Here is a 20150-nt window from a genome sequence, read left to right on the forward strand (position 1 = left end):
CCAAGCGGTGATACTCCGCAGGTGGATTTTGGGGGTGTGACAGATTGGTATCAGAGCCATTGGTTATAGAGAACTTGGTTTTAATATGGGAAAACGTTTTTATTAAAACCAGACTATAACCAGAACAGTGCTCTCAACGATCCACAGCGACGCTTCGCTCCACGTGCAAGACTCGACATCCTAGGTAATAAGGTTTATGTTTATTGCCTACATGCTAGAATTTGCATAGAACTTTGCTCGTAGTATGCTTACATTACTTTGCTCACTACTTGTCATTGCATGAGAATACATACGTGCTTACACTCTTCTGTCATCGCACTATTCGTGAACCATTCTTACTTATGCTACCTTTACTGTTCGATCATGTCTGGACGTGTTGACATGACTCAAGCCCAGTTGACGGCTCTCATTAACGAACAAATTGCTGCGGCACTTGCAGCCGCACAAGCAGGAGGTATAACCTGCTATCCCAGACCTATTCTAGGATGTTAGATCCTACTCTCGTGACCCAACTTTCGCGCTTAACCTTGATCTATCTTTCTCGCGCAACGGGTCAGAACGCACACATTCCAGAACATCATGGACTGTCGTCCAAGCACATTCAGTGGCACATTCAAGAACTTCATGTGTGAACGCCCTGAGGCTCGCAGGGTCAAGTACGCCACTGGTACTTTGGTAGGAATCGCGCTAACCAGGTGGAACGCGCAAGTACAGATACTAGTTGGAAGTGGAGCCTTACCATTTGAAAATGACGGGGTCAGAAGTTGATGCATATACGAAACGGTCGGACGAACTGGCCATCTTGTGTCCAACCATGGTGGACCCTCCAAACAAGCGTATCGAATTGTACCTCAAGGGTCTAGCCTCAGAAGTTCAGAGCCATGCTACATCGGCTAACCTCGATAATGCCCCAGACATTCACGGATCAGGCAGTGGAACAGAACAGGCTGCCTAGTTGTATCAGCACTATTACTACCGCTATCACTTCTGCTACTCCCGCTACTCCTAATGACAACAAGCGGGAAAGGGATGGGTATTTCAGCAAGAGTTCAACTACCGTTCGGTCTCAAGCACAGCAGCAGCGAAAGAAAAGAAGTTGGAAGATCATCCAGTTGTATGCGACTTTACTCAGGTGTTTCCTAAAGATTTACCTGGTCTACCGCCGCATCATCAGGACGAATTTCAAATCGAGCTCGCTCCAGGAGCAGCACCCATAGCTCGAGCACCGTATCGCTTAACTCCACCAGAATCGGAAGAACTATCGACGCAGCTACCAGGAATCTTGGATAAGGGATTTATCCGATCTAGCTCTTCGCCTTGGGGAGCTCCAGTGTTATTTGTGAAGAAGAAAGACGGTACGTTCAGAATGTGCATCGACTACCGTGAACTCAACAAGGTGACGGTGAAGAACCGTTATCCTCTTCCGCGTATGGATGACTTATTCGACCAGCTGCAAGGGTCGTGTTACTATTCCAAGATTGATTTAAGGTCAGGTTATCATCAGCTGAGAGTCCGGGATGAGGACGTCTCCAAAACCGCTTTCAGAACTCGTTACGGTCACTACGAGTTTCTTGTCATGCCATTCGGGCTTACGAACGCGCCTGCAGTCTTCATGGATCTTATGAACAGGGTGTGTAAACCCTATCTAGACAAGTTCGTCATTGCCTTCATCGACGCCATTCTGATCTACTCCAAGAGTCAGGAGAAACACGAGCAGCACTTACGTCTTATCTTGGAACTTCTTCGAAAGGAACAATTGTACGCCAAGTTTTCAAAATGCGACTTCTGGCTTCATGAAGTCCACTTCTTAGGCCATGTGGTGAACAGGGATGGGATTCATGTTGATCCATCCAAGGTAGATTCGATCAGGAACTGGCCTGCACCGCGCACACCGACAGAAATACGCCAAATATTGGGTTTGGCGGGGTACTACAGGCGATTTATTAAAGACTTCTCCAAGATCGCGCAGCCACTTACTATGCTAACACAGAAAGGTGTCGTTTACAGATGGGGTAATACGCAAGAGACCGCTTTTCAGTACTTAAAGGATAGGCTTTGCAGCGCACCAATTCTCTCATTGCCAGAGGGCACGGATGACTTCGTGGTTTATTGTGACGCATCGATACAGGGGCTTGGTGGCGTATTGATGCAGCGGGATAAAGTTATTGCATACGCCTCTCGGCAACTCAAGGTTCATGAACGGAATAATACGACGCACGATTTAGAGCTGGGAGCTGTTGTTTTCGCGCTTAAGATATGGCGACACTACCTGTACGGTACCAGGTGCACGATTTACACCGATCACAGGAGTCTCGAGCATATCCTTAAGCAGAAGGATTTGAATATGCGTCAAAGACGATGGGTCGAGTTACTGAACGACTACGAATGCGCCATCAAGTATCATCCAGGCAAGGCCAATGTTGTGGCTGATGCCCTCAGCCGGAAAGACACTCTACCTAAGCGCGTGCGAGCGCTGCAGCTTACTATTCAGTCCAGTCTTCCTGCACAGATACGAGCTGCTCAGTTAGAAGCACTGAAACCCGAAAATGTCAAAGCTGAAGCCTTACGCGGCTCAAGGCAATGCATGGAACAAAGGGAAGACGGCGCCTACTATGTAACGGGGCGTATTTGGGTCCCACTTTATGGCGGTTTACGCGAGCTTGTAATGGATGAAGCTCACAAGTCTCGCTATTCGGTACATCCAGGGTCGGATAAAATGTACCACGACATCAGCACTACTTATTGGTGGCCTAGTATGAAAGCCCACATCGCCACCTATGTTGGAAAATGCTTAACCTGTGCGAGAGTCAAGGTTGAATACCAGAAACCCTCAGATTTACTTCAACAACCCAAGATACCACAGTGGAAATGGGAAGAAATTTCCATGGATTTCGTTACAGGCCTACCTAGATCCCAGCGTGGGAACGATACGATATGGGTGATCGTGGATCGACTCACTAAGTCTGCACACTTCCTACTTATAAAGGAAACGGATAAGTTCTCCACTCTCGCAGACGTATATCTCAAAGAAGTTGTTTCGAGGCACGGAGTGCCCACCTCTATTATTTCGGATCGCGATGCACGATTCACGTCAGAGCTTTGGCAAGCGATGCACAAATCCTTCGGCTCACGATTAGACATGAGCACAGTATATCAACCTCAGACGGATGGGCAGTCTGAGCGAACTATTCAAACTCTAGAAGACATGCTTCGAGCGTATGTTATCGATTTCGGCAACGGCTGGGAAAAGCACCTCCCTTTGGTGGAGTTCTCGTACAATAATAGTTATCACACCAGCATTCAAGCCGCTCCATTCGAGGCATGGTACGGGCGTAAACGCCAGTCACCTCTCTGTTGGGCAGAGGTGGGGGATAGTCAAATCACGGGTCCAGAGATTGTAGTGGACGCCACAGAAAAGATTTCAGAGATACGACAACGCATGGCGGCAGCACGCGACCGTCAGAAAGCCTACGCGGGCAAGCGTAGAAAACCATTGGAATTTGAGGTCGGGGACCGGGTTTTATTGAAAGTTTCACCCTGGAAGGGTGTGGTTCGATTTGGTAAACGAGGCAAACTGAATCCGCGGTACGTCGGACCATTCGAAATCTTAGAAAAGATTGGTAAAGTAGCCTACAGATTAAAACTACCAGCTGAACTCGGTGCAGTTCACAATGTATTTCACGTGTCGAATCTGAAGAAATGCCTATCAGATGAGACCCTTATAGTTCCTTTTAAGGAACTCACTATCGACGAGCGGTTGCAGTTCGTCGAGGAACCAGTTGAAATCATGGACCGGGATGTTAAGGTCCTCAAACACAAGAGAATCCCTCTTGTTCGAGTTCGTTGGAACTCCCAGCGTGGCCCCGAGTATACCTGGGAACGCGAAGATCAGATGAAAGAAAAGTATCCCCAGTTATTCGAAACCAATGCATCCACTTCTGAGGCTGAAGCTACTACTACTGAATTTCGGGACGAAATTCCAAATCAACGGGGGGATGATGTGACACCCCAGGAAAACCAGTGAACGATGTAACTTACCTAGCTTCCTCAGTGAGTGCGTACCAAATTTCGGGACGAAATTTCTTTCAAGTTGGGGATAATGTGACAACTCGAATTTCCAAGATTCGATTTCATATGTATTACACGATCATGTATTGACTAGTCACTTATTTGCACATATGGTTGCCATGAAATTTTATACGTTTTGTTTGTTTGATTGTACATAGCTGTTTGTTTGTTACATTGTGAAACTTGTAAAATGTGTAAACTTGTTAGTATGAAACACATTTCATCACACAAACAACCTTCGAAGGATGTCCAACCTTCGAAGGATGTCCAACCTTCGAAGGATGTCCACGAAACATGATAGATAGATCGAAGGATCACGAAAGATAACTTTAGGTTCGAAACATAATCCTTCGACATCTTTCGGCCCAGTCTTTCAGATGGGCTTGGCCCATTCCTGTGATACGATTTAAAAACGTGAAAACATGTATGTTGGCTGTTATTGTTCAAACCCTAGCTCCATTGTGTGTGACGGCAACCACGAATTTGCGGAGACTACTTGCTGATCAACTCTTGTTGCTTTCTATCCCGGTTAGTGTCTAGTGTATATGATTTGTCACTAAATGTACGGTATGAATGTTATAATTGTCTAATTGTCTTGCAATATGTGTTTATATGATCGGATACGTACGGTATGAATGTTATAATGGTTTAGCAAGGATAATTAAAGTGAACTGCCATGATTGTTAAGATTCTGTTGATTAATCGGCTAGCAAATCGGATCCGTTGTGATATTGTATGATGATAAGGTTTTATGGATTGGTTGTGATATTATGCAATTCGGATTTGTTATTGTTCGTTGTTCTTGAAATCGGATCGTATAGGATAAAGTGTCAATCTTGTTCTTTTGGTTAAATTAGGGTTCATGAGGTTTATTATGAAAGTCCCTGTTTGATCGATTTTGGATAACCGATTTCTGGAAAATGTGTTAATTGATAATCACGGATAAAACTTAGAAACTTTGAATAAGCGTAACTGATTATGAAAACGTAACTGCTTATGTCGAAAGATACTTGTCTACTCGAAACATAGTTATTGTCGAAAGATGCTTGTAGTCGAAACATAGTTGTGACCGAAAGATATCTGTTGACCGAAAGATACATGTTGACCGAAAGATATGTGTGTGATCGAAAGATGACAATAGGTTCGAAACATAACCTTCGGTCCGAAAGATAACTGAGATAACTAATGTGTCGAAAGATAAGGGTGGATCGAAAGATGCTTGGTTATGAATGTACTTTGAAAGATGGAATTATATGTTTGATTTATTTGGCATGCCATGCTTGATGAACGTTAACATTTGTATACGTGAAGTAATACGTGTTGTGCCGTTATGCAAACTGACTGTTATGTGAACATTAAATTGCATGCGTATCATTGCGAACATGAACTGATTTGTTATACGTGCATACAATAGGACGTGACTAATTACTTGTGAGTGCATAATCTAGCATACCGAGCAAACCAAGGTGAGTTCACACTCTTACCAAGGCATGGGGTTCCCGGGGTGTTGGGAATGGGATTGAAAGGTTGATTAGATACATTATTGACACTATGCCTAGACTACCACTTTACTATCCTCGGTTGTGAAGGATACCTATAGTTACGAGTAGTCTAGTGGTTATACAACGTGGAACACCACCACACAGTAACGTGGAACACCACCACACAGTAACGTGGAACACCACCACACAGTAACGTGGAACACCACCACACAGTAACGTGGAACACCACCACACAGTAACGTGGAACACCACCACACAGTAACGTGGAACACCACCACACAGTAACGTGGAACACCACCACACAGTAACGTGGAACACCACCACACAGTAACGTGGAACACCACCACACAGTAACGTGGAACACCACCACACAGTAACGTGGAACACCACCACCAATAGAACATACAATCGGCCCGGTAGAGCCACCTGTTACAAACGAACTTACTATTACGCATTTACTTTCTGTGAACTCGCTCAACTAGTTTGTTGATCATTCTGTTACATGCCTTGCAGATCGTTAGGTACCTGGAGCTTGCACTGGAGAAGCGGGTCGTTGTGGACAAGGATCGTGACTTTTCTGTTAAACTATTATGACACTTGAAACTGTTAGCTACTACTGGTTTATTTACTATGCTTCCGCTACATTTTGAAACGATGATTTGTTTGATCACCTTTTGTATTGAATGGATGGTTTTCATTTATTTTACTTAATATTAAATGCATGTTCAATATGATTGGTGGCTTGATCCCGGTCAGTCACGCTCCCAAGCGGTGATACTCCGTAGGTGGATTTTGGGGGTGTGACATCAGCAGGCTCTGCTACGACATCAAGCAGCGCAAAGGGCTGAAAGTCGTCATCGTCTATGCTGGTAGTATCGGAAGTGTAAATCTCGTGCTCCGATGAAACTATGTCGTCTGATACTATAACCATGGGATTTGTAGTGTCTGACTCTCCAGTATTTGATGAAGGCATGATGTCTGTAACACAAACACACATATTCACAAACAATCAATCATATAATCAAATAAACACGTTAGTCACCAATAAGCAATCAAATAGTTCTCCTAGTCCCACTAGACTAACCTCCCAGCCTCTCAGACTGAACCTCCTAGTCTCCCAGACTACCTTCCCAGCCTCTCAGACTGAACATCCTAGTCTCCCAGACTACCCTCCCAGTCTCTCAGACTGAACTTCCTAGTCTCTCAGACTAACTCCCAGTCTCTCAGACTGAACTTCCTAGTCTCCCAGACTACCCTCCCAGTCTCTCAGACTGACTCCCTAGCCTCTCAGACCAGAACCTCCCCAATCTCTCAGATTGGCCCCCTCAGTCTACATGACTGAACCATAAATTTTTGAAAAATGTGCTCATACTTTTTGTTTGTAAAAATGTTTTGTATCCGGGATCTAGAAGTAATGTATGCAATGTAAAAATGTTTTCGTGAGAGCCCTAGTGATCATAGTCTAGACTCGAGAAGGAATCCTAGTTCGCTATGATCAAAGCTCTGATACCAAGCTGTCACACCCTGGCTTTGCGGAAGCGTGGGTTTATTTGGTGTGACTTCTTAATACCATAGCTTAATCACAACAAAGCTATATGAAAGTAAAACCGTGATAATCATCTATTACTTTAAGTTTTAAAAACAAAATACCACAACATTGTTTTCAAACGTCGACACATGCAATGATTTTACAACATAACAAAATAAAAACGTGTTCTAAAGACACACCCACAAACATGAAATAAACACAGCTTAAGACTTGAGACTCGTCCAGGTAAAAGTCACAACCCCTAAACTTGGATGACATCACCCTTCTTACGCAGCTTGAAAACATAGCATACCTCTCCAGATCCCTAATTCCCTGAAATACATGTAAGTTGAAAAATCAACAAAAGTTGAGCGAGTTCATGTGAAAGTGAGTATGTAAAACCTTTGTAATACGTTTGTATATATGAAAATCCCTTGTATGTATCAAATAAGGAAATAAAGATATCACTATTGGGTTGCAAAGCCAATGATATATGTGAAGTGCAGTAGGAAGAATCAAACCTAGCAGATTTTTGCGTCGGGCTCAAAGTCACCCCGAGGTCCGTTCTGTTGGGCCTGGAGTTGGGCTCGCTACACCAAGATAGATCTACCGCTAATGACCCTCGGTCCTACAATGAGGATTAATGGCCTCCAGTTTCCGCCTACTCACTCACATGATCTAAGTAGTAACCCTCCTTATGCTAACCATACCATGTAAAAAGTATTCGTAATCATAGTAACATGTATTTCACCCCCGAAGTATAAAAACTGAGAACAGTTAAGAGAAAAGGGGGACATGAACTCACAGAAGTGCGTCTCGAAATAGTAAATCCCAATCAACCTACTGCGTGACGACCTACACGTACTAACTTCTATTAGACGGACGGCCGTGCCTTGGCTTAAGGTTTAACGTTTTTGGGAAATAGTTAGACAACTATTTCGTATTTACACTTCTTAATTATTTGGTAATTATATTCCTTCCCAAGGATGGGGGTATTAATACATGGTCGTTTTTATAATTCCAAAAATATATTTTTAAGTCTCACTTAATAAAATATATTTTAATTCATTTGTCTAAAATATTCTATCTCCAAAATATACATATTTTTCCCAAAAATATTATATTTTACTTCATACCATTTCCAAAATATATATATTTTTCCCAAAAATATTATATTTTATTCCATACAATTTCCAAAATAATAGTACTTCATCAAAATACGCATTTAAGGGTATTTTCCGAAAATATACGTAAGTTACATTTTAAAGTTCGTGTGGTAATAATAACACCGGTGTAACTTAAATGTTTATTTTTAAGGCGTTGGTATTATTTTGGAGGTCGTAACTTCATGATATTTTTCAAGTTATATTATTTTTGCTCTAAAAATAATATATATATAGTTAACAAAATAATCATAAAATCACACAAGCGTTTTACTATGAAATATATATTCTAAATATATATTTAACAAGTTTTATTTACGAAAATCCACCTCCGACACTTGGAAATTTTGTAATAAAAATCATGGCGAATTTTTGTTTGGAAAAACAAGTTAAAAATATATTTATAACACTTGTCAAAAAATATTTCTAACTGTTATTTTTCTAGAAAAATTTCGCCAAAGTTTCCTCTGTAACTGGAGGTGGCCACACTTACTAGCATATCATTTTCTTTTAAAAATTCAATCAAACAATTTTCCAACCATCAATATACAACATATATGCATCAAACTAGTCAAAATAGATATAAATCGCAAACTCATGAACTTGTAAGTTGTGTAAAAATATGTAGTAACCTCCTAACATATTTAGTAGATCTTGTTTCCTTTAAAAATAAAATCAGTTTCTTGAGAACCTTATTTTTAAAGAATATGTAATCTCACAACTTCTAGTCAGTATTTACGAAAATATTTCTTTGTAAAATCTTTTGTTACACAAGTGCTTACATACTTGCTTTTTCACTAAAAAGCTTGTAGTTTATGTAAGATCCGGGTTTAAAACAAGTCTTGTATCTTTCACTTGGTTCTTCCGAAAAACCACTTGTAGATCTTTAGACCTACTAGTTTAGAACTCTATTTTACAAGAAAAATTACCTTTACACAAGTTCATGTTTATGTGTGGAAGATTTCATCATCTTACAACTTTTATACTTAACATATCACTAGTTCATGTTCCATGAACATGATCTAGTATGGTTAGATGACGATCCGTTCCACTACTAGCCACTAAGAACATAAAATAATCACAATTAGTAAAGATTTACAAGATTTACACCATTAGTTACTCTTTATCCATCTAGTTCATCATTCTTTCAAGACTTTTAGTTTTGATCTTGTATGTTCTTGAGTTTTAACCGTCAAATCTCTTATTAACCACTTTAAACAAGAACAAGAGGGTGTTTAGAAGCACTTACTACTAGCCCGTAGCTAGGGAAGAATCAAAGCGTAAACAAGGTGGATAAAAGCAATGTAGAGAGGTTCTTGAGATTCCGAAAGCACCGGGTCTCCTGTATGACACCTTGCACCTTGGGATGTATGTGGAATGTCTTGATCAAAACTTGAAGATGGTGAGATGGTGGGTTATGGTTTCAGCCGATTACAAAGGAGAGGGAGAGAGAGAGCAAAATTTTGTTGAAGTGTTTATGTGAATGAAAGGGTGATCTTATGGTTATATTTATAAACCATTCAACTCTATTAACCAATATATAAAGTGTCATCAAGATATTAGACAACCTCAAATAAAATAATCATAACTTGTAGAGTGTGTCCCCTTGGGGAACCGATCGGTTGAAGGGGGGGGTTATAGTTGGATTTCAATCGAATGGTTAGTAACTAGTTAAGTTCCAATGGTGTTAATTAGAGTATTATGTGTGTAGTGTAATACAAAGGGTGTTAGGGTGTTCGGGGACCCTAACTAGCTCAGAAAAGTGTAAACAATGTCATTGACAATATTTTTATGTTTCGGGTAAAGTCCGGTTGTTCGGTTGAATATTGATCCGTTAAAGTGTCAAGTAAAGCTTTAAAGGGCTTTTTATAATGTTTTTTGTGACACAAGAAGTTCCCGACACTTTGGAAAGTGTCTAGTATTATTTTCCTATGTTTTTGCACTTTACTAGTTAAGTTAAATGCTGAATTTTGTAATAGAGTGCAGAATTTTGTATTTAGAGCATGTTTTAGGCACATTCGGTCACTATAACTATCTCCTAGTGACGCAGTTTGACAATCCTCACCTCCCTACACTCCCTACTAGTGTAGTAATCTATTCCCGGCTCATACTGGCCTTAGAGACAGCGGCTGTCTAGTGCTGGCTATGTCAGCATGTTTGCTGGGTTATCCGTTCATTGTGCTAACTGTGCTTTTGTGCATCAAGTTTGTCACTATAGTTTTGTGTGTAGTAAATGGAGTGATAGTAATAAAATATGATGCATGTATATGTATGTATCAGAAATCATGTAGCAGTTTAACCACAATTGTAAGCAAGCACAATAATTAAGCATAAAATTAAATATTAATTAATTCGTACGGATACCTGATTTGGTGAGTGTTGTCACATTCTCCCCCCGTTAAGAAAATTTCGTCCCGAAATTTTAGGTTCTGCTTCTAGTTGCAGGGGTCTTAGGAAATAAGTGGGGGTATTTCTCTTTCATTCGGTCCTCACGTTCCCAGGTGTATTCTGGACCATGTCTTGCATTCCAACGAACTTTGACGAGTTTGACACTGCTCCTGCGGGTTTTGTTGATCTTCCAATCTGTAACCTCAACCGGTTCTTCGACAAAATGGAGCGTGTCGTCAATATGAATCTCGTCTGTGGGAATGACAACAGTATCTTGCGTTGGACTCTTTTTCATATTTGATACATGAAATGTATCGTGAACACCATACAGTTCGGCAGGTAAGTCCAACTTGTATGCTACTAAACCAATTCTTTCCAGAATCTTGAATGGACCAATATATCGCGGATTCAACTTTCCACGTTTCCCGAAGCGTGCCACACCCTTCCAGGGTGATACCTTCAACAATACCATGTCACCTACCTCACTCAAAAGGATAAGAAGTACGAATGGGGAGATAAACAAGAAGAAGCGTTTCAGTTGCTGAAGAACAAGCTTTGCGATGCACCTATCTTATCCCTACCCGAAGGCATTGATGACTTTGTGGTATATTGTGACGCCTTGCGTCAGGGATTGGGATGTGTGCTAATGCAGCGACAGAAGGTTATCACTTATGCTTTGCGCCAGTTGAAAGTTCACGAGAAGAACTACACCACGCACGACTTGGAATTAGGCGTTGTGGTGTTTGCCTTGAAGATTTGGCGACATTATCTGTATGGTACGCGTTGTACGATCTTTACAGATCACAAGAGCTTACAGCACATATTTGATCAGAAAGAGCTTAATATGAGACAGCACCGATGGGTGGAGCTGTTAAACGATTATGGTTGCGAAATCAAATATCATCCAGGAAAGGCGAATGTCGTAGCAGACGCCTTGAGTCGGAAAGAGAGGATTAAGCCCATAAAGGTTAGGGCTTTGGAGATGATTATACAGACAGACCTCTCGTTGCGCATTCGTGCTGCGCAGAGAGAAGCTCTTAAGAAGGAGAATCTTGTGGATGAATATCTCCGTGGAATGGAGAAACCATTGGTGCCCAATGAGGAAGGAACATTGTGTTTTATGGGACGAATTTGGGTTCCCCTCTTTGGTGGACTTAGAGACATGACTTTTTGATGAAGCACATAAATCAAGGTACTCGATCCACCCAGGATCGGATAAGATGTACCAAGATTTGAAGGATTTCTACTGGTGGCCGAGATAGAAAGGTGATGTTACAACTTATGTTGGAAAGTGCTTAACATGTGCCAAAGTAAAGGTCGAATATCAGAAGCCTTCAGGTCTTCTGCAGCAACCCGAGATACCCATGTGGAAGTGGGAGCAAATCTCAATGGATTTTATAACGAAGTTACCAAAGACACCCAGAGGTCATGACACGATTTGGGTAATCGTAGACCGTCTGACAAAATCTGCGCACTTTCTACCGATCAGGGAAAAGGATAACACTGATAAGCTAGCTGAGCTGTTGCTAAGGGAGATAGTAGCACGTCATGGAGAGCCTATCTCGATTATTTCTGACAGAGACGGAAGATTTGTGTCAAGGATTTGGCAATCTTTCCAGGAAGCGTTTGGTTCTCAATTGAATTTGAGCACTGCCTTTCATCTGCAAGACGGATGGTCAAAGCAAGAGAATGATTCAAACGCTTGAAGATATGTTACGAGCTTGCGTAATAGACTTGGGTGGCAGTTGGGACACTCACCTACCTTTGGTTGAGTTATCCTATAACAATAGCTACCATACAAGCATTCAAGCTGCACCATTTGAAGCTCTTTACGGACGTAAGTATCGATCGCCGATATGCTGGGCAGATGCGGGCGATAGACAGCTAGTTGGTCCCGAGTTGGTTCAAGAAACAACAGATAAGATCATACACATCCGAGAGCGCATTAAGGCGGCTCGTGATCGACAAAAGAGCTATGCGGACCAAAGAAGAAAACCTTTGGAATTTGAAGTGGGAGATATGGTTTTGTTGAAAGTCTCACCGTGGAAGGGTGTGGCACGCTTTGGAAAGCGTGGAAAGTTAAACCCACGATTCATTGGACCGTTCAAAATCCTGAAAAGGATTGGGCTTGTAGCTTATAAGTTGGACCTACCTGCGGAACTGAATGGTGTTCATGATACATTCCATGTGTCTAATATGAAGAAGAGTCCAACACAGGAAACGGTGGTTATTCCTGCTGACGAAGTTCACATTGACGACACACTCCACTTCACAGAAGAACCCGTTGAGGTTACGGATTGGAAAGTTAACAAAACTCGGAGGAGTAGTGTTAAACTTGTTAAGGTTCGATGGAACGCACGTCAGGGCCCAGAGTTTACTTGGGAGCGTGAGGACCGCATGAAAGCTAAATACCCGCACTTATTCCCTAACACCCCTGCAGCTAGTAGTAGAGCTTAAAATTTCGGGACGAAATTTTCTTAACAAGGGGAGAATGTGACAACTGTCAAAAATCCAGGTATCCGTACAATTAATTAATCTTGATTAATGATTAATGACTGTTCTGAATTACAAATTAACTGCTTTCTGATTACTGCCATACACATATATGTGCATCATACAGTATTTAATGTCATATCAATATTACATGAAAGCTATACTGCTTTGAATGATGCACAAAGCACAGTTAGCACACGTATCTGATAAATCAGGAATATGCTGACAGAGTTCAGTACATAGACAGACAGTGTGTTGAGACACAGAATGAGCCAGAAACCAAGTACTACACTAGTATAGAGTGTAGGGACGTAAGGACCACAAAACTGCTTTTCTAGGTGATAGTTTAAGTGCCGGAAAGTGCCTAAAACTCACCCAAAGTGCTGAATTCAGCAAAATTCAGCATAAATCAGCATTTTAACACATTAATATTATGCAAAAACATGATAAAATAGTCCTGAATGCTTTCCTAAGTGTCGGGAATTAAAAGTGTCACAAAAGGGTACATAAAGAACACTAAACTGTAAATTTAGCACTTTAACGAATCAGTATCCAACCGAACAACCGGACACTACCCGAAACACCAAATTTATACTAGAAGCACTGTTTTAATGTTTCTAAGCTAGTTATGATCCCCGAACATCATAACACCTCCTAAAAATATCTAATAACCGAAACACGTAACGAACAGTTGGATTTGAACTAATTTGCAACTAAAGGGTTAAACCTACACCTAGACACCCCCCCCCCCACCTATGGATGGCCATGCTTGGCCCCATGCCTTCAAGATTTTATTTCTATATTATACTAGATCTTGTTGTGCTTTTTAGAACATATTACACATAAGATAAATGGAGAACATGGTTTATTTAAAGACATGAAAGGTTCATGATCATATTACTTCACACACTTCACACTTGATCTCTCTCCCTCTCTTGCTCCCACTCTCGGTCGAACACTAGCACAACCACCACCATCATCATCCAACTTTCTTCATCCATTCCAAGATCATACAAGTGTGTTAGAGTCCATATAAGGAAGCTTGGTGGCTTTGGATCTTGAAGGACCTTCTCTATTTGCATTTATCCTCTTGATTTCTACTCTTGATCATCCCTAGCCTTGTGCTAGTGGTAAGAATCTTAATCTTGTTACTTTGCTTACATTTTTGTGGTTAATGATGAATCATGATCAAAATTATCAAGAACACAAAAGAATCATATGAAGTAAACATGAATATAAGCTTGTTTAGTAAAGATATCTTCATGAATATAAGTTGTTATGCTTGTTGATCTTTGATTGTTTGTAGAAGTGATGTTAATCATCATAAGGTCTTGCTAAATCATGATTAAAAACATAGTTTAGCAAGATGTGAAAGTATAAATGATTGTAGGATGATGGATCATCCACACTTAAAGCATGAACTTGAAAGAAGTTACGTTTTCTTGAAAAACCATGATTAAAGTGAGTTGTTGATCATATGGATCTAAATATTTGTAAATGATATATCAAAGAAACCATGTTAAAAACATGAGTTTCAGATAAACATGGTTCTTACATAAACAAACACTATTTTTGGTGGATAAACACTTGTGTAACAAGAAAATTTCATAAAGAAACATTTTGTAAAACATGATGACAAGTTGTAAACATCTAAGTCTTTCAAGAATGATGTTTTTAAATAAACAACCCCACTTTAAAGGGTAACTAAACTCACTAAACACACTACCAAGTTACAACAAATTTTCATAAACTTTCAAGATCATGAAGTGGTAGATTAAGCATGATTTTGGCAAAATTGGTAAGTATAAGTTATTTAGAGTTGATTGTAAATTGATTGTAATGATTTTACAAAAGAAAATGATATGCTTGAAAGCATAGAAACCTCCATTTTTAGGGGAAACCATGGCAAAATTTTTTGAAAATATTAACACTTAGAAAAATATTTTTAAACAAATATTTATAAGTGTATTTTTTAACCATGAGTTTTCCATATAAATCTTGCCATAATTTTTGTTACAAAAATATAAGTATTGGAGGTTGGTTTTTATAAATAAAAGTGGCTAAATATATATTTAGAATATATATATATATATATACAAGAAAGACAAAATATGTGTGATTATTTGTATACTTTGTGTAATAGTTATATTATTTTAGGGCATGAAATAATGTAACACATCAAAACACCAAGAAATACAATCCAAAATATTACCAAATTTTCAAGGAATAAATATATAAGTTACACACAAAATATTGGCGAAACCGAACAAGAAATGTAACTTACAAAATATTCCGGAACTTAATTAGCAAGTATATTTTGGTAAATAATATGTTAGACACAAGGAAACGAAAGTATGATTTTTATGATTATCACAAGAGTATATCATATTTTGACAAGAAGGAAATATATAATTTTTGGTGAATAAAAATATATATATTTTTTCCTTGGAATTATTAGAAGATATACTATTTTTGGGAAAAATATATATTTTCTTGAGTAAACTTAAAATACATTGGTTTTGGATAAAAATAAGTTTACATATATTTTCTAAGTTAGACTTGAAAATATATTATTTTGGAACCACAAATATTTTTGCCAAAATAAAAATTATAAATAATTTTTCTAAGTAATATTTCTTAAATACATATATATTTTGGAAATACATATATTGGTGGACTTTTATTAGAAATAATATTCCGGAAAGTATAATATAAATTTAAGTATATGAATACTTAATGAATACAATAAAATACGTATTCTCACACGTATAAATACTCACCGGAATACGACCTCAAAATATGGCCAAAAATACACATGTATAAGATACCCCCATCCTTGGGAAGGAAATACAAGTATTAATACTTGGGAAGTATTATGTTAATATTTATTGCTTAACAATTATTCCAAAATTTAATAAATATAATTTAAGTTAAAATATTAATTATTTTGACAATAATTATATAACTTGGAATAATATCAGAAGCGTAAAAGAAACGTAACTCAGAAACGTTAACACCAAGTCAAGGCATGGCCCGTTCGTCTAATAGACATTAGTACGTTGTAGGTAGTCGTGTTCACCGGAGAAGTTTGAGTTACGATTGTTGAAGACGCAAGACTGTGAGTTTCGTGTTCCCCCTTTTCTTTAACTGTTTTCAGTTTTATAACTTCAGGGGTGAAGTACATGTTACAATTGTTTACAAACATTATTATTTGGTATGGTTAGCTAAGGAAGGGTACACTTAGATCATGTGAGTGGTGGGCATAACACTTAAGGCCATCAATCCTCGTAGTAGGACCGAGGGACATGAGTGATAGATCTATTTGGGTGTAGCGAGCCCCGCCCATGTTGGACCAGGGTTTGGCCCATGGGTAGACTATGTCTTACAGCCGGAAGCCCAGTGCAAATCAGCTAGGTTTGAGCTCCCTACATCACGTCACACATATCAATGGCCTTGCAAACCATTGGTGATCTGTTTTTCCTTGTTGCTTTCATACCTGGATTTATAAACATACATACATACTTACAGTGGTTTCAAAGGTTTATATATACACACAAACAAACACACGAACTCGCTCAACTTTTGTTGATGTTTTCAAAATACATGTATTTCAGGGAATTAGTTAGTGGATCTGGCGGGCGTTGGAAGTTTTCATGCTGCGTTGTGAATAAAGATGGCATCCATGGTTTTGAGGTTTGGGTTGGGTGTCTTATTCCTGGATGAGACACGTCTTTCAAACCTTGGTTTTATTTAATATCTTTTGATGAGTCCGTAGTGAACTCCTAAACAATTCGTATGGGTTGTAACTTAAATTTGACTTTTATGTTTAAACAATGATGTTGTGAAGTTTTCAAACTTATTTAATGGATGACAAATCTATGGTTTTTATCATATAGTGGTTGTTATGATTGAATGTAATGATATTAAGAAAGTCACACCATAATCACACTTCTAAAAAGTCAGGGTGTGACAGAAACCCACCAGACTCAAAAGTACTAAAGTGGAAAACTGATAAACAGACCCATGTACTGACTGTGATCAAGTCTAGTGGAGAAGTGAAGAAAATATCAAGGGAACAAGCAATTGGCCTGAGTGTTGAAGATCTGCAGGATCTCCTTGATCTTCCACTGTGCAGGGATGAAGATGACACAGATGCCTTAGACTTTGAGTTACAACTCAAAGGGCAAATAAGGGAACTGTTGATGAGGCAATAAAGTTCAACAATAATGAAGGGTTTTGGCATTATCTGTTCCAGGGGGAGATTGTTGGGATTGAACCCTATCAGAGGAACAGATAATTAAAGCCAAAACTGGATCAGAGCAGTGGATCCAAAATAAGTAGAAGTTATGTTTACATTCTCTCCCCTTGAAAGTGGTTTCAGCATCTGATGACCTCCATCCACTGATCCTTTACAACAACTGCTGATTTACAACTGCTGACCAAGTTAAAGGCTGATGAAGACTAAAGCCCTGTTGATCAATCTACTGCTATGAGTCAAGCACTGCTGAAGTTATCAAGTACTGTTGGAGTCACAACAGTGGAAGGATAAAGCAGTAGTTTAGTCTTTTCTTATGTAATGTATTGTAAACAGTAGATAGCATAGCAGTGTTTGTATTAGATCAGTTGCTAGAGTTTGTTAGGAGGTTAGATGTCATTTTCATGGTGACATCAGCAAAGATGCCACAGTGGTTTGGGAGTGCCTATAAATAGAACAGTACCCTATACTATTCTATTAGCTCTCCATCACTTTTCTTCCTGTACGAACAAACATTGTGAGCTCAGGCTGAGGGGGAGTTTGTTACATGCATGTATTGTAATTGTAGTTGAAATAAATTCAATTATTCGGTTCTATGTGAAAATGTGTGTGAAAAGCAATTCTCGTGTTTGATTGTGTGCAAAGTTTATTTCCATCTTAATTCCGCTGCTTTTATTTGTTCATCTTTCATCTTAAATCAAACATAAAACACAATCAATCCAAACTCAGATCCTAACAATAAAAGCAAATGGTGAAGGTCCTTTAGCTTCTAAAAGCTCCAAGCTTCCTTGTGCACCTTCTAACACCCTTGTATGTATGTAGAATTGGATGAAGATGATTGAATGATGGTGGTGTTGTGGTTGTTATTCTCGGCCGTGAACAAGAAAGAGAGGAAGAAGAAGAGTGTGTTGAAGTGTTGTTTAGAGAATGATAGGTTATGTCTCAAAGTTAATCTTATAAACTTCCTAACACACCATTTTCCATTAGATTTTATGTACTTAAAGAACAAACAAGATCTATTATAAAATTCTGATAAAATCACAAGTGGGGGCCACTTGGAGCCGTGAACTAGGTGGGGGGTATAAGTTTAGGTTATAACAAGTTAGTTAGATTAAGGTTAGAATTCAAGTATTCTAGTTAGGTATTTAGTTACTAGTTGTTATGTGATGTGTTATGATGTTCGGAAACCATAACTAGCTTGGTAATGTTAAAACAATGCTTCTAGTGAAAATTTGGTGGTTCGGGTAGTGTCCGGTTGTTTGGTCGGTTACCGGTTCGTTAAGGTGATAAACTATGCAGTTTAGTGTGCTTTATGTCACCTTTTGTGACAGTTTTGATTCCCGACACTTAGGAAAGCATTTAGGACCATTTAACCATATTTCTGCATGATTTTAGAGTGTTCAAATGTTAATTTTGCTGATTTTCTGCAGAATTCTGCAGTTTATGTGAGTTTTAGGCACTTTCCGGCACTTAAACTATCTCTAGGAAGGCAGTTTTGTGATCCTTACTTTCCTAAACACTATACTAGTGTAATACCTGGTTTCTAGCTTATTCTATGTCTCAATACAACATCTTTCTATGTGTTGAACTCCATCAGCATATTTCTAATTTATCTGATAACTGTGCTAACTGTGTTTCGTGCATTTTTTGAATCAATAAAGTTCTCATGCAATAATGATATGACATTAAGCAATATGTGATGCACATGTATGTATCATAGCAATAATCAGAAGGCAATTCAGGTCATTAATTGTAATTCAGCACAGTTATTAAGCATTAATCATGGTTTAATAGTTGTACGGATACCTGAAATTTTGACAGTTGTCACATTCTCCCCCTGTTAAGAAAATTTTGTCCTGAAATTTTAAGCTTTACTACTAGCTACAGGGGTGTTGGGGAAAAGGTGCGGGTATTTAGTTTTCTTGCGATCTTCACGCTCCCAAGTAAACTTTGGGCCGTGACGCGCGTTCCATTGAACCTTGACGAGTTTAACACTACTCTTCTGAGTCTTGTTAACCTTCCAATCAGTAACCTCAACGAGTTCTTCGGTAAAGTGGAGTGTGTCGTCAATGTGAACTTCATCAGCAGGGATAACCACTGTTTCTTGAGTTGCACTTTTCTTTAGATTAGATACATGGAATGTATCATGAACACCATTTAGTTCTGCTGGTAGCTCCAACTTGTATGCTACAGAACCAACCCTTTACAAAATTTGAACGGTCCGATAAATCGTGGGTTCAACTTACCACGCTTCCCAAAGCATGCCACACCTTTCCAAGTTGAAACTTTCAACAAGACCATATCACCCACTTCGAATTCCAAGGGTTTTTGTCTTTGGTCCGTATAGCTCTTCTGACGATCACGAGCCGCCTTGATGCGCTCTCGGATCTGCATGATTTTATCAGTCGTCTCTTGGACCAGTTCGGGACCAACCAGCTGTCTATCACCTGCATCTGCCCAGCATAACGGTGATCGACACTTGTGTCCGTAGAGGGCCTCGGACGGTGCAGCTTGGATACTTGTATGGTAGCTGTTGTTATAGGAGAACTCAACCAAAGGTAGGTGAGTGTCCCAACTGCCACCCATGTCCATTACGCAAGCACGTAGCATGTCTTCTAGAGTCTGAATCGTTCTCTCACTTTGACCGTCCATCTGTGGATGAAAAGCTGTACTCAGATTCAACTGAGAACCAAATGCTTCTTGAAAGGATTGCCAAATCCTTGACACAAGTCTTCCATCTCTGTCTAATATAA

The sequence above is a fragment of the Helianthus annuus genome, chromosome 4 (assembly GCF_002127325.2).
Source record: "Helianthus annuus cultivar XRQ/B chromosome 4, HanXRQr2.0-SUNRISE, whole genome shotgun sequence".
In the NCBI taxonomy this organism is placed as follows: Eukaryota; Viridiplantae; Streptophyta; class Magnoliopsida; order Asterales; family Asteraceae; genus Helianthus; species Helianthus annuus.